Below are 15,329 nucleotides of genomic sequence, written 5' to 3'. Positions count from 1 at the left end.
TTCCCCATCCCCGGCCATGTGGAAAGCAGTTGTGCACCTGTTCTTGGAGCAGCCCATGTGCTGTTTGTGGGAGCCAAGGTGGGCAAAAAAACACAGGTAAACAAGCAAACAAAAAACCCTGTTCTCCAAAGATCGGCAATCTGTGCTCTGATTGCTGATTTACACTTTGCCTACCATTTGTATCTAAGTAAAGAGAGGACATGAGAAAAGCTGATAGCACTATTCTTTTTCTCCATTCCTCTGTGTATTTTGAATAATCCATTCTCTAAATTTTCAGATTATTTTAATCTGTGGCAGACCTTTTTTTTTTAGGTTTTGCTTTTTATTTTTCTAATCAAATACAAATTTATTTATATTTTAATGTTTATTTTATTTATTTACTTATTTATCTATTTACATCCAAGTTAGTTATCATATAGTGCAACAATGATTTCAGGAATAGATTCCAGGGATTCATTCCCTGTGTATGACACCCAGTGCTCATCCCAACAAGTGCCCTCCTTAATGCCCCTTACCCATTTAGTCCACCCCCCCCCACCACCCCTCCAGCAGCCCTCAGTTTGTTCTCTGTATTTAGGAGTCTCTTATGCTTTGTCCCCCTCATTGTTTTTATATTATTTTTGCTTCCCTTCCCTTACGTTCATCTGTTTTGTATCTTATATTCCTCATATGAATGAAGTCATATGATTCCCTAGGTGGCTCAGTCAATTAAGCGTCTAACTCTTGATTTCGGCTCCAGGCATAATCTCACAGTTCTTGAGATCGAGCCCAGCATTGGGCTCTGGGGTGACAGTGTAGAGCCAGCTTGGGATTCTCTTTCTCCCTTTCTCTCTCTGCCCCTCCCTTACTCAAGCTCTTTCTCTCTCTCTCTCAACATAAATAAATAAACATTACATTTTTTTAAAAGCTACATATTTTTTGAATTTTAACTAACAACGTTAACCAACATGTTTAATCCATGATGCTACACATACTGGATTATTTTTGGTTCTCCTTATAGTAAATTATATTTTTAGAATGATTCATCAGAAATGGCAATCAAAGTTTATGCTGTAAACAATAAAAGAAAAAAGTTCTACAGAGGTATAGCTAACGAAGCATGTATATACTCAGAATTTTGTGATGCTTGAGTTAGGTGTCTGCTTTTAGACATGTTTATTATTTCTTAATTTCTTCTGTATTTTAAACATAGACTCACTTTTGTATTTAATTTTATTCCCATGTGTTGTATTGTTTTTCTTAAAGAGAGAAACTGATTTGTATGAGTTTGAGATCCCACAGAATATGGATCTATTGTGGGATTTATGTCTTTGTTTGCTAATGTTACAGTTTAACCATGTTAATGCTTTAGTGCTGGTTTTCTTTCTCATATCCAAATATGATCATCACTTTAAATCCATGTTAAGGGGAGCCTGGGTAGCTCAGTCAGTTGACTGTCCGACTTCGGCTCAGGTCATGATCTTGCTGCTTGCGGGTTTGAGCCCCGCATCGGGCTCTGTGCTGACAGCTCAGAGCCTGGAGTCTGCTTCGGACTCTGTGTCTCCCTCTCTCCTTTCCCTTCTGCCGCTCACATCCTCTCTCTCTCTCTCTCTCTCTCTCTTTCTCTCTCAAAAGTAAATGAACGTTAAATCCATGTTAAAAGGAGTGGAAAGCTCCAGGGAAAGAAAAACAGCCTGGAATTGCCGTTTGAAAAATGAATGGTTTCTTTTTACTTTACTTTTATTTTACTTTTAGTTTTCTTGAATTTCAAAAGTAATAAGAAAAATCTTTACTCTCAGCACACTTCCGACTTTGGATGCACGGTATCTTGAGGTAAAGGACATTTTGTTCTTCACTGGACCAGCTAAACATACCTGGTCCAAAATAAATTATTTTATTCACATTATATACAATACATTTTACGGACACTGAAATAGTTTCCGTGATAGGAAAAGCATGGCATTTTTACATTGTTTTCTTTCCCCCCTATTCTTTTATTCAGAAGCTCTCACTAATTCACCGTTCACATTCCCTCTCTATGGCCCTGGAGACACGGTTATATTTTCCAGATGGCTTTTTTCTTTTCTCTCTGAAGATCAAAAGCCACCCCCTCCCTTTGTTTCAGGATGTTCAAATCACTGCGCCTATTGTTTAAAAAAACAGCTTGAAGTGTTAATGATTCAATATGTATAACTCAGAAATAGGACTATGTGGAAGGGATCAATCTGGAAAAAAAATAAAAGATCAATGATCTGCATAAAACACAGTGTGGGTAAAACAAATAAACAAACAAACAAACAAAACCTTAAGGGGCGCCTGGGTGGGTCAGTCGGTTAAGTGTCTGACTTCGGCTCAGATTGTGATCTCTCAGTCCGTGAGTTCAAGCCCCGCATAGGGCTCTGTGCTGACAGCTCAGAACCTGGAGCCTGCTTCCGATTCTGTGTCTCCCTCCCTCTCTGACCCTCCCCCGTTCATGCTCTGTCTCTCTCTGTCTCAAAAATAAACGTTAAACACACACACACACACACACACACACGTGTGGGTCTGTGATGCCAGATTGAACTAGGGGAAATTAGGAGACTCGGTAAATGCCCTGATCACTCAAGGTGTGAAGATAAAGAAAATTAACAATACCTCCAATGAACACATTTTCTTTTTAGAAAAAATAAGCTAGGATTTTTTGGCTGTTTATTTTTCCTCAAATATTTTAAGTGTGTAAAAAAAAGTGAAAGACAGGTAAGAAAAAAGAAAGAGTAGAAATGCCTTTCAGAGCTAGTCGGGCTTTATAATCTCAGTAGGTGTGTTTCCATCGAGTGAAATGGAAGAGAATTTTTCTACTTCATTAAGAATGTCTCTAAGACAAGTTACACTCTCGCCATTAGCCATAAAAATCATAGGGTCTGCCTACACCACCACACACACGAATCCCTTAAAAACAGTATTAAATCATATGATAATAGGCTCCATTTAAAAACTATTGTGGAGAGGTTCAACATTTTCAGCTGCTGATTAAAGAATGAGGCTGCAAATGCTTCACTAATATTATTTTTTTAACTGTAATACTGAAGTTTGGTGATAAAGGGTAGGATGTTGGTAAAAAGAAACGGCGTATGCCGCATTTTTATGCCCACAGAGGAGAGAAAATGTAACAACATGACAGCAATATCCTGAGAACTTACACCTGTCCTACCCGTCACTCAGTTGTCCTCCCCATAAGACCACTAGCAGAACTTGATGGATCGATCGATTGATTGATCCCACCCCAGAACGACAGAAGAGCTTTCTAAGCTATAATAATAGTGATGGTATTTTTATGCATCGCGATGAGTTGACATTTAATTTAGTTGGCTGACAATCAATAATAGTGCGTCTCCTTAAGCCTGAAAAACATGTCTTCTTTCTCTTATTTAATATTTTGCGACAACAAACTATCCCGCCTCTATGACATGGCTACATACTAGTGTGTTGGGAGATGTACATCATTTTTGAGACCCCTAAAAATATAAAACTCAAATGCATTTGTAAAGTATATATGTATACAGCTCTCAATGAGCTATATAATGGCATTGAAATATCGCATTTATGAAATCCAGAGTCAGACCATCAAAGCCCATTCGGCTATTAGTTTCAGCCACCCCTTATACTTTACCAGAAACCATGAAAAAATATATTTAATAATATTCCGGAGCAATAAAGCACCACACTTCCCTTCCTGACTCATTAGTAAACGGTAGCAGAAACCAAAGGTGAACAACAGAGATTAACCAAAAATAAACAAAAGACTGTTGATGACTCATGAAAATAATGAACTTTTTTCTACAGATTATATCAAACTAAGACCTTTTGTAACTGTGGCTAGGGAAGCAGCATGATCTTTTAAGAGATAGGGGATGAAATAGCAATGGCTTTTAAAAGTAAATGCTTTTGGAGCGCCTGGTGGCTCAGTCGGTGAAGCATCCGACTTCGACTCCGGTCATGATCTCAGGATCCGTGAGTTCGAGCCCCACGTCGGGCTCTGTGCTGATGGTTCAGAGCCTGCAGCCTGCTTCAGATTCTGTGTCTCCCCCTCTCTCTCTGTCCCTCCCCCACGTGTACTCTGTCTCTCTTTCAAAAATAAATGAACTTTAATTTTTTTTTAAAGTAAATCCTTTTGGATACTCTTTATTTATTTATTTATTCATTTACTTACTTACTTATTTCAAGGGTCCTTAATTCAGAATCCGTGTACCTCCTGAGACACTATAAAAAAATCTCTGTGCACCCATAGCCACCGCTTATTAATGAGAATGTGTGACTCAGAAGAAGTTTAGAATCAACGATAGTGCTGTTCAAAATGTGTTAACAGTTATTGACTTTGGAAATTATTCCAAAGCTAATTTAAGAGCCATGAAGCAAAGTATTTCATTGGATCACATTCAAACATGGTCTTTGACAAAAATGTAATTTCCACTTGCCTGACATCAGATTACTTTTTTCCATGAAACAATATGGCATAACAGAAAGAACATGAACTTTAGAGAGAGCCGACGTTTTGAATTCCTGTTCTGCTTCGTGAATTAGAGCAGGCTATTTAAAATCTCTGAGCTTTGGTTTCATCATCTGAGAAAAAGTAAATAATATGTACATTAAAGGCTTGCCATGAGGAACATATTAGACTTGATGTAATAAGAATGTACTTGGCACATAATAATCATTTCATAAAAATTAGTTTTCCTTATTGCCTTCCAACAATGAAACCCACATTTAACTAGAAAAGCACTCCATCACTAAGGGCACTAAGTGAACATAAGGAGGTAATTAAGAAAAATATTTGATGGAATATTCTAAGGAATGGCAATATTTTTGGGAATAAATTTACATAGCAACACACTTAACCCCCATAAATTAGCAAGTTTAAAATAAGATACTCATCCTGAAGGAACGGTATGTTAGTATCATCCCAGGTAATCCTCTCGGCATTCATACCTCCGTGCGTAAGGATGGCCATAAAAGAAATGCAGCTTTCCCTTCCGTCATAGAAACATAGGGGACCCACCTACCTTTCTTCCTTGCTTATGCTTTAAAGCCCTACAAAAAACAGAACAGCTAGAGTTACCGGTGGATGTTGGCTAAGAACATTATATATGTTCACTAGAGGCATATCTCGCTTATGACATTTTTAGCAAGATTGGCTTAACCAGTCTTAGGTATGTGTACCGTAGAATAAGCCAACCCATCACGATGCAGAGGGAAGACAAGACCCACAGTTAACAAACCTTTTAGAAAGGTCCTAAATTTAAAGTTGACAACAGTATGTTGTTGAATTTGGAAGGTAAAGGAAAAGAGAAGCCTACATTCAGGCAGATTCATTTTCAGACACAGTTCAGAGGTATGGGGGAAATTTGAGTCTGAGACATGCAGAAACGAAAGAAACAGAGGTCAGTCGCAGCCAGAGTATAATTAGGGCCAGCCTGGAAAATCTTTTCCATACTGCTCTTCTACTGTTCTTTCTATCTCCTCTTGGGGTTGCAATTTTAAAGATTTTCTTTTAGTTGTTTTTCTTTTCTTTTTTCCTAAATCATTTTATATTATATTATATTATATTAATATTTTATTTTATTTTATTTTATTTTATTTTATTTTATTTTATTTTATTTTATTTCTTAAGGGAAGGAGGAAAAAGTGAACTGAAAAATGAGACACATCTCTCCATGCTGTCTACACTGTAATTTGTTCTGGGATTTCACTTTCCTTAGAAATGCCCCTGGAGTCAAGGATCCATTCATTCTTCTTAGCTGACTTGAAGTAATTTTCTGCATTTCATGGAGACAGATGTGAAAATGTAAGCATTTCTTCACATTGACTAACATATGCCTGCTGACGCCACCATTTAAATCTGATGAATGTAAGTTGCTCAATATCATCAAGTAGCATATTTCAAGCTACAGGTTTACCCAATCGTACTGGACTCCTTTATTTCAATTAATTAAATTAGGGAAGCTATTAAAAAGTCTGTTCTTGAAAAACAATTATTTTTGATAAACTCTGAAGCCATTTTCCCATGATGCGGCCTAGGATTTTAAATTCTGGAGATGGTTTAGAGCTAAAATTGTATGCAAATAAGCAATACAATTATTTTATGGTGTTTGCCTCTGTATATTCATTTTCTGGTGGGTGATCTCCTGCATACGAGGTTCAGATTGTACCTTAAAACTGATGGGGCGCCTGGGTGGCGCAGTCGGTTAAGCGTCCGACTTCAGCCAGGTCACGATCTCGCGGTCCGTGAGTTCGAGCCCCGCGTCAGGCTCTGGGCTGATGGCTCGGGGCCTGGAGCCTGTTTCCCATTCTGTGTCTCCCTCTCTCTCTGCCCCTCCCCCGTTCATGCTCTGTCTCTCTCTGTCCCAAAAATAAATAAAAAATGTTGAAAAAAAAATTAAAAAAAAAAAAACTGAGCTCCAGCTAAATATTAAAGTTGAAAAAGCTTCTGATCTCCTTGTCTGATCATCTCAGAGGAGAACAAGCCTGGAATCATCACAGAGAAATGCCACGTGTCATAAACAGACAAGATTGCAGTGGTCGCGGTGGCTCATTTTGAATCTTCCACAAAAGTAGATGGAACATCCAGAACAAGAAAACAACAGGGCGCATACCTCACCGTCAGCATATCCCACAAGTGGCATTACCAGATATTTTCACAGACTTCAGACTGTGAGGTGTGTGTGTGGTTGGGAGGGAGAGGCCAGTAGGGTCCAAACACTGACTATTGTCGTACAGCAAGACCACATCGTTTTGGCAACTACGTTAGAGCGTGTGGATAGCAGACACACGGATTCGCGAACTGGGGAACCAAGAAAACCAACAAAGCCAACACCCCAAGTCGAGGAGAACCTAGCTCAGCCTGACAGCCCAGCCAGGTATTCCGGGAAGAGCATCTAAAAGCAGGAGAGGGTTTCGCTACGCCTTGTGCTGGGAGCAAAGAGAACCTCGGAAAATTTAAATGGAAAGAAACTTTCATCTGAGTCCTGTGAATGCTGCGTGCTCGGAATTCAAGCTTCCAAGGCGAAGCCTGTAAGAAAAGCAAGCGTGCTCGCACACACCCACACGCCCACGACGCACACCGGATACATCCTGTGCCAAGAAAGCTGATGGCCTCTTTAAAAGGGAAGCGAAAAGCAGGAGAGGCGGACTCGGAAACTGAAGTGCGTTTCTTCAACACTTAATTGATTGCTTTCGCTGATTCCCCCATCGCAGCTCAGCATTCTTGTATGTTAACGTTAATAACAAGAGAAACGCTTTTTTTCTCCAGCAAGATTTGCCTGGGGATCCTATAACAGAAAAAGTTACAGTGTTGCTCCTGGCCTTTGTTTTTATTTTATTTTATTTTATTTTATTTTATTTTATTTTATTTTATTTATTTATTTTTTAACTAACATCTTTATTTGGCGGTAACTGTAAATTCACATGCAGTTTCGAGATAGTACAGAGAGATTCCTTGTAATCTTATCCAGTTTTTCCTAATAGTAAGGTTTTGCAAAGTCGGATATCACAAGGTACCAGACACTGACATCGATAGAGTCAAAATAAAAAATGGTTCCATTGTCATAGGATCCCTTCTGCGGCCTTTGTATAGTGACATCCGCTTCCCACCCACCTTCCTTCCTCTTATTAACTCCTAGCCACCCCTAGCTTATTCCTCATTTTATGATTTTGTCATGTCGAGGATGCTGCCTAAATGGAATCATACAGGTTATGATATTATCTCTTTCCACTCAGTATAATTAACCACAGGTAGTTTGGATGGTCTGGGCACCGATGGCTCTCATCGTTGAAGGTACAGATCCACGACCATTCAGCCGTTAAAGGACCTCTGAGATGTTTCCAGCTCGGGTTCTTACAGCTGCTATATTTTCCAAATTCTTGATATCTCCGGGATATGCACAAGAGTACATTTCTGGGTCTTAGGAATGTTGCAATTTTAGTTTAGTTTAGTTTTTTTTTTTTTTTTAATGAAATGGCAAACTTTTTTAGTTTTTTTTAGTTTTTTTAGTTTTTTAGTTTTTGTTTTTTTTTTTTCCATTCTGGCAGCAACATCTGAATGACCTAGTTCCTCTACTGCCTTGATGTGTACGATTCTGTCATTTTTTTTTTTTTTTCTGATAGCCATTCTAATAGGTGTGTAGCCATATCTTATTGTGGTTTTAATTTGCATTTACTGAATGGTTCATGGAGGTGAAAATATTTTCATGTGTTTATTTGCCATCTGCTTATTCTTTTTGGTGAAATGTCCTTTTATGTCTTATGGCCATTTTATAGTTGGAACATTTGGGTTTTTTACATTTGAATTTGAGACGTATTATATATATATATATATATATATATATATATATATATATATATATAATATGCTGTGAGAGATTTGTATATAACCTAAATGCTGGAGATTCGTCAGAGACGAGAGTTCAGAAATGTCAGGCCAGTCCCCAGTTTATTTGCGCTCTTTGATTTTGCTATTTTGCTGAGCAAACGGTTTAAATTTTGAAGTCCAATTGATCAGTTTTTCCTTTTATGGATTGCAACATGGTGACAAATCTCCAAACTCTTTTCCCAGGCTTAGGTCTCAAAGATTTTCACCTATGTTTTTTCCTACAAGTTTTATTGGTTTCATATTTTACCATTAAGTCCATGATCCATTTTGAGTAAACTATGTATGAAGTATGAAGTTCAGGTGAAAGCTCACGTTTTGCCTACAGATGACTGATTGCTTCAACATGACTTGTTGAAAGGACTATTTCCCTCCATTAATTTGTTTTTGTACCTTTGTCAAGGTGGGGGTCTATTTCTAAGTTCTCTGTTCTGTTCCGTTAGTCTGTATTTCCATCCCTCTGCCTCCAACACCGCACATCTTTGATTACAATAGCTGTGCACGATATCTTGAATTTAGCTAGACTGATTTTTTTCCCACTTAGTTCTTTTCAAAATTAGTTCAGTTGTCCTACTTTATTTGCTTTTCCATATGATTTTAAATGAACCTCTTCTGTACCTAGGCAATTTGATTGGATTTCTATTGGTATTCTGCTAAACCTGTATGTCAGTTCGGGGAGAATTGACATCTTTACCATGTTAGGTTTTAAAATTCATAAAAATGATATGTCTCCATTAATTTAGAATTTCATTTCTTTCAATATTGTGGCATTTTCAACATATGAGTTCTGTACATTTTTGTTAGATATACATCTCAAAACTTCTTTTTTGAGTGATTATAAATGATGTACTTTAATTGCAATACATGTATTTATTGCTAGTATAGAGAAATATAATGATTTTTGAGGGTTATATTTTACAACCTTCCTAAACCTCTTTAATAAGAGGAGATTTTTGGAGATTCTTTGGAATTTTCTACACATACAATGATCTATAAATATAACTGTATTTCCTTAATTTCCAATCTATATGTCTTTTATTTGCTTCTCATGATTTATTGCACTAGTTAGAAATTTCTAGCACAAAGCTGAATCAGAATGAAGAGCAGAAATCTTGGCCATATTTTCCACTGCAGGAGGAAAGCAATCAGTCATAGAATATCAAATATAATCTTAGCTGTAGGTTTTTTCTAATATATATATATATATATATGTTCACCTTATCAAGTTCAGGAATTTCCCCTCCTTTCCTACTTTTCTGAGACTTTTTATATTAAATCGTTGCTAAATTTTGTCAAATGCTTTTTGTGCATCAATTGATATGATCATGTGATTGCCCCCTCCCCTTTTAAGCCTGCTAATATGGTGTAGTACATTGATCGGTTTTCAAATGTTGAACCAGCCTTGCATCATTGGAAGAAAATTAACTTGGTCATGGTGCAAACTTTTCTTATAATTGTTAAATTATATTCCTATTATTTCGTTGAGAATATTTGTGTCTGTATTCATGAGGGTTACTGCTCCATAATACCATTTGTTGTATTGTCTTTGTCTGATTTATTATACCAGCTAATACTAGCTTTATAAAATAAACTAGAAAAAGTTGTCTTTTATTTTTTTTCTGGAGTAGAATGTTTGCAACTGGTGTTCAGCCAGCTTGGTGAATAGTCAGAAGGGGATATTGAGAATATTCTGGCCCAAGAGAATATTCTCCCCCACTCTCCTCTCTTAAAAGTATAGAAAACCTAATTCACAGAAATTAGAACAAGAGAAAATGTTGACTCTTATACACAGCTGTTACATGACAAAAAATGATCAACAGATTAATATTCCTGCTAAATATTAAAGAATGCCACAATAGTGTATCAAAGAAGATGAAAATGCTATCTTAATATCTAAAAACAAGCAAAAGAATTTAAGAAAGTGAAAAGTATAAATTAGAACAAAATTATAAATGTTTGGAATAAATAAATATTGAATAGAGAATTGACAAAATGTAGAGATAATTTTAGATATAATATTCATTTCAGAAATAAAATTAAATGAAATTGAAGATAAAACGTATAAAAAAAGAAGCAATAAAAAATAAAGAGATAAAAAACAATGGAAAAACCATAGGTTAAAAAAAGGCAGTAGGAGTCCCTGAAGAAAATTTAAATAAATAAATAAATAAATAAATAAATCAAGCAAGCAAGCAGCAAACAATGGAGCAAAGCAAAATTTAGAAATGATCCGTTAAAAATGTTTTGGAGTTAAAGAATAACTGAGCCTATATATTGAAAGGCCACATGCATCCCTGAACAATTTATCAATAATGGCTGACACCATGACGTAGTCTAGTAAAACTATTTGACTTTAAAGGAGCTGAGATACCCTTTGGGCCCATAGGGAAATGAAGAATTCATTTATCGTGAAAAGAAAATCAGACTGTCATCAATGTTCCATAGCAGTGCTTTATGCCAGAAAATAGCAGACACGTATTTAAAATATTCAAGGAACAAAAGTATAAGCCAAAGACTGTATATCCAGACAAACTTGCTTTTAATTGTAAAGGCCAGACAAAATATGTTATGAATATTAAAGAGTATGGACAGTGAGATTCTTCTAAGAGTTTCCTGGGGAATATACCAGAAAATACATTTCCAACTTCCAAAATAGCTACAGAGATATCAGCCTAAGGAATATTGTTGATGGCTCAGCACATGTTTACCTGTAAAATTAAGGTACGATTATGTCGATAAAGGAGAGGGCAGAGTGCATGAAGGTCACAGGTGCTGACACTGTAGATGCAGAACTATCAAAATAACGAAAGGAATCAAAGGAGAATAAATGGAAATTCATGTACTGACTGCTTCAATGGGATTAACTGAGAGAAAAAGGAAATTACTTCACATGAGAACATGACGGATGGGGAGGAGAATGTGGAGAAAATGTATTAGTTAACTTCAATATTGTTCCTCAAAGGAAACTGATGAATTACCCTTCCCCCCCCCACACACACACCAAAACATAAAAAAGAAGAAAGAGAGGGTAAAGAGAAATATCTGATGGTATATTTATCTTCCGTGAAAGAAAACATGATTAAAAACAAGGAGAAGAACATGAGAAACTTGAGGGACACTGTTAGATGGTCGCAAACTTATCTGACTGGAGTCTCACAAGCACAGATTCAATAGGTGATCTTATAATGGCTGAGGTTTTTCCAAACTTCATTGGCTGCTAGAAAGTGTCTGTATCTTAATCTTCACGGATGTAATATGTGAAAGTCATTGAGCTGGATGCCAAGGCCAGCCGTTTTTAAAGATTTTACTGTCCAAATGTTGTCCTTTGATTAAAAAAATGGACAAAGATAAATAAAAAAGAGCTCTGCAAAGCAACTATCTCAGTTGACTGTCCTGAGAAGCAGATGCTGAGACCGGGACTCCAGTGCAAGTGGCTTATTAGGGAGGTGCATATAGGGAAGTTAAAAGGTAAAAGGAGAGTGATTCCGTAATTTACATTTTAAGTCCTCATCTACTTAAGTCCATATGCAATATGGAGCTCTATGCTACTGGGGAAATTGTGACAGCAGAAAAAGTGTTTCACTGTTCTACCAAATTCCTGTCACTGGTTGAGAGACTATCCCTGGGAGGACTTTAATTCCCTGGTATTTCTGCTTTGCCAAATGGGCAGCCAACAGTCCAGCAGCAAGTGAAAGCCCCCAGGAAATCAGCAGGTGGGAGTCAGGTGTTGGGCTCTTGGACACTGACGTGATTGGCCGTAACTTCAATAGCATCTGATACAAGAAAGAATCAGAATGTGTGTCTCACTTACATCCCAACTCAAACCATCAAACAACTTTCAACCAAGTAGATATTTGGTGCCATCAAGGAATTAATGCTAATTTTAAGTGACGTAAGTTATTGGGTAATGTCATAGCAAGTACATTTAAAACATGCATGGTGAAATAGTGTATGTGTGGTGTTACCTCAAAATGTAGCAAGGAGATGCGGGAGAATTAGTAGAAGGATGAATGAAATACCGTGACACAGGTCGATAAGGGCTTAAGCTGGGTGATGCATGTATAGGTTGATGATACAGTTCCTTCTGCTTCTGAAGTATTCAACAATAAAATTTACTTTTTTTTAATAAGAGAAATACAGGTGGCAAATAATATCTAATAATTTAGGGCATCAAAATATAACTAGTTAAAATTTGGAAATTTCTAGCGATTAACTCTTAACTTAGTGACTAAATTTGATTAAGCCCCATGGTTAAATTTGAAGAAAAGCTAACCTTGAATATTAATATTAATTAATCAATACTAATTGAAATTCTAATATAAATTAATTACTCCATAGTCTTTTTACTTTGTGTATAAGGAAATATTTGGATGGCATATATAAACCACATAGAGGAATTACATAACTTTGTGTAAACAGTATGAGTTTCCATTAAAAATTCCTACATTGTTGGGGCGCCTGGGTGGCTCAGTCAGTTAAGAGTCTGGCTCTTGGTTTCGGCTCCGGTCGTGATCTTACCATCGGTGAGTTGGAACAGTGTGGAACCTGCTTGGGATTCTCTCTCTCCCTCTCTCTCTGCCCCTCTCCCAATCTCTCTCTCTGTCTCTCTTTCTCTCTCAAAAATAAATAAATAACCTTAAAAAATCTGACATTTATTACATGACATACAATTCAACAGTTGTCTTCTTGGATTCTTACATCCAACAGGCTTATTCTTAAGTTGTTTATCTCTAAGCCATGCAAGATAAATAAACTAGAATCTAGCATGGAATATAGTAACAGAATCATTTCAACTGTGAAGCAAAGAGTAAATGCCAGTTCTCAACTGTCTGATAATTTCACACAGTTCAATCTCATCATTCAGAACATGTCCCTGAGTATTTTTCATACTTCTGCTCAGAAATGTACAGCTAGACTGAACCATTTATTAGTTCTGGCTAATTTATATGGTTCTGTGATTATTTAATACAAAGAAGGATGTGGTTTCTAAAGTGAAGACGCATCTGACATGACTCAGTTTCTAAAGTCAGTGTATAACTCAAAATTTGTATAAGATGAAATAGAAATTATCCATAAAATCCCTTAAATTGCTGTAGGTTAAGAATCATCTGTTAGTAAGCTGAGCAAAATCAGGTTTGTCTATCAATGTGTGGGTATTTGTGTTTGTTCAAATTTTTTTTTTAGTGTTTACTTATTTTTAAGAGATAGAGACAGAACATGAGCAGGGGAGGGGCAGAGAGAGAGGAAGACACAGAATCTGAAGCAGAATCCAGGCTCTGAGCTGTCAGCACAGAGCCCGATGTGGGACTCGAACCGTGAGATCATGACCCGAGTGGAAGTCGGATGCTTAACCTACTGAACCACCCCGGCGCCCTGTTCAAATTTCTTAAGCTATACATTTTTCAAAAGTGAAATTTGGGGGAGAGGGGTGTCAAGGACAATGAATTCAGACAACAAACTTTCTGTTTTCATTGTGGTTGTTACGGATAAAACATGCAGCCTTGGTAATATCAACATCTTACGAAAGTGGAAACAAAATATTCTGTGCTAGAAGAAAATAATTTTAAGAAACAAATGCATTTCAGCTACATATGCTTTTAAAATAAAAGCTCTTCCACTCCCAGAATAGTTCACTGCCTGACAATAGTTCAGTAGCTGACATTTTATAAAAATAAAAACTGGCTGGGTTACCTTTGTAGAAAGGAAATCAATACTTCTTATTTTGAATCGTACAACATTCAAAATCAGTTGTCTCAGATTTTTATTTCACTAAATAAACAAGTCGGTTTTAATTTAACACCTCTTCATTCAATTGCATTAGTATACAAATGGATACTGTGAATAACAAAAAGATTGTGAAAAGATATTGATTTGGTCAAGATAATTAAAATATTTTATGTCAGTCTATAGGATTCTTAGGGTTAATATGTAAAAAATCGTCTGTATATGTATTTGAAAAACCCTGAATTATATGTATAGACTATGATGCAAAATGCTAAAAGAGTTGTGAGGTCAAACACACACAATAAAGGAGGCATATTATGTTTCCAGAATGCTGAAAACATTTTAAAGAAGAAAACAAGGGGCACTTGGGTGTCTCAGTTGGTTGAGCGTCAGACTCTTGGTTTCAGCTCAGGTCATGATCCCAGGGTCCTGGGATAGAGCCCCATATGGGACTCCACATTGAACATGGAGCCTGCTTAGGATTCTCTCTCTCTCTCCCTCTGCTTCTCTCCTCAGCTCACATGTTCGAGTACTCTCTCTTTCTCTCTTTTTGTAAAATAAAGAAAAACGTTAAGAAAACTAAACCATTGCTTTGTTTACAATGTGATGAACAGCAGATTGGACTGCCTTTTTCTCTTAAAAATATTTTTTTAATGTTTATTTATTTTTGACAGAGAGAGAGAGACAGAGCATGAGTGGGGGAGGGGAAGAGAGAGAGGGAGACACAGAATCCGAAGCAGGCTCCAGGCTCTGAGCTGTCAGCACAGAGCCTGATGCAGGGCTTGAACTCAGGGACAGTGAGATCATGACCTGAGCTGAAGTCACTCAACCGACTGAGCCACCCAGGCGTCCCTTGCTTTTTTCTCTTGTATAACCAAAATAGAGACTTCCATCTCCATATCGCCTAGACGATGTCACAATACTGAATGCTACAAAATACTATAAATTTGGCACAAACATAAAAGCTCACTTAGTATCCATTTAAAACAGAAAAACAATTATTTGCAATTATGGCTATAGTAGTCATTAAGAAATTAAACACTCATTTGAAATTCTAAATAAAGTATATGTTGATCGCCCTCACTGTCTTCTTCTATCGTGATGACTATCAATCAGAGGACAAGTAAAATCTGAAGGCATCCAAATGGCCAGATAGATGAGGGAGCTGATTTGCGGGATCCATAGTAGTCTGGTTAGTCATTGAAGCACCAAGCAGACACCATCA

Source organism: Panthera pardus, unplaced genomic scaffold (genome assembly GCF_024362965.1).
Source record: "Panthera pardus isolate Hobbes unplaced genomic scaffold, ASM2436296v1 HiC_scaffold_15, whole genome shotgun sequence".
Taxonomy (NCBI): Eukaryota; Metazoa; Chordata; class Mammalia; order Carnivora; family Felidae; genus Panthera; species Panthera pardus.
This window is presented reverse-complemented; position numbering follows the sequence as displayed.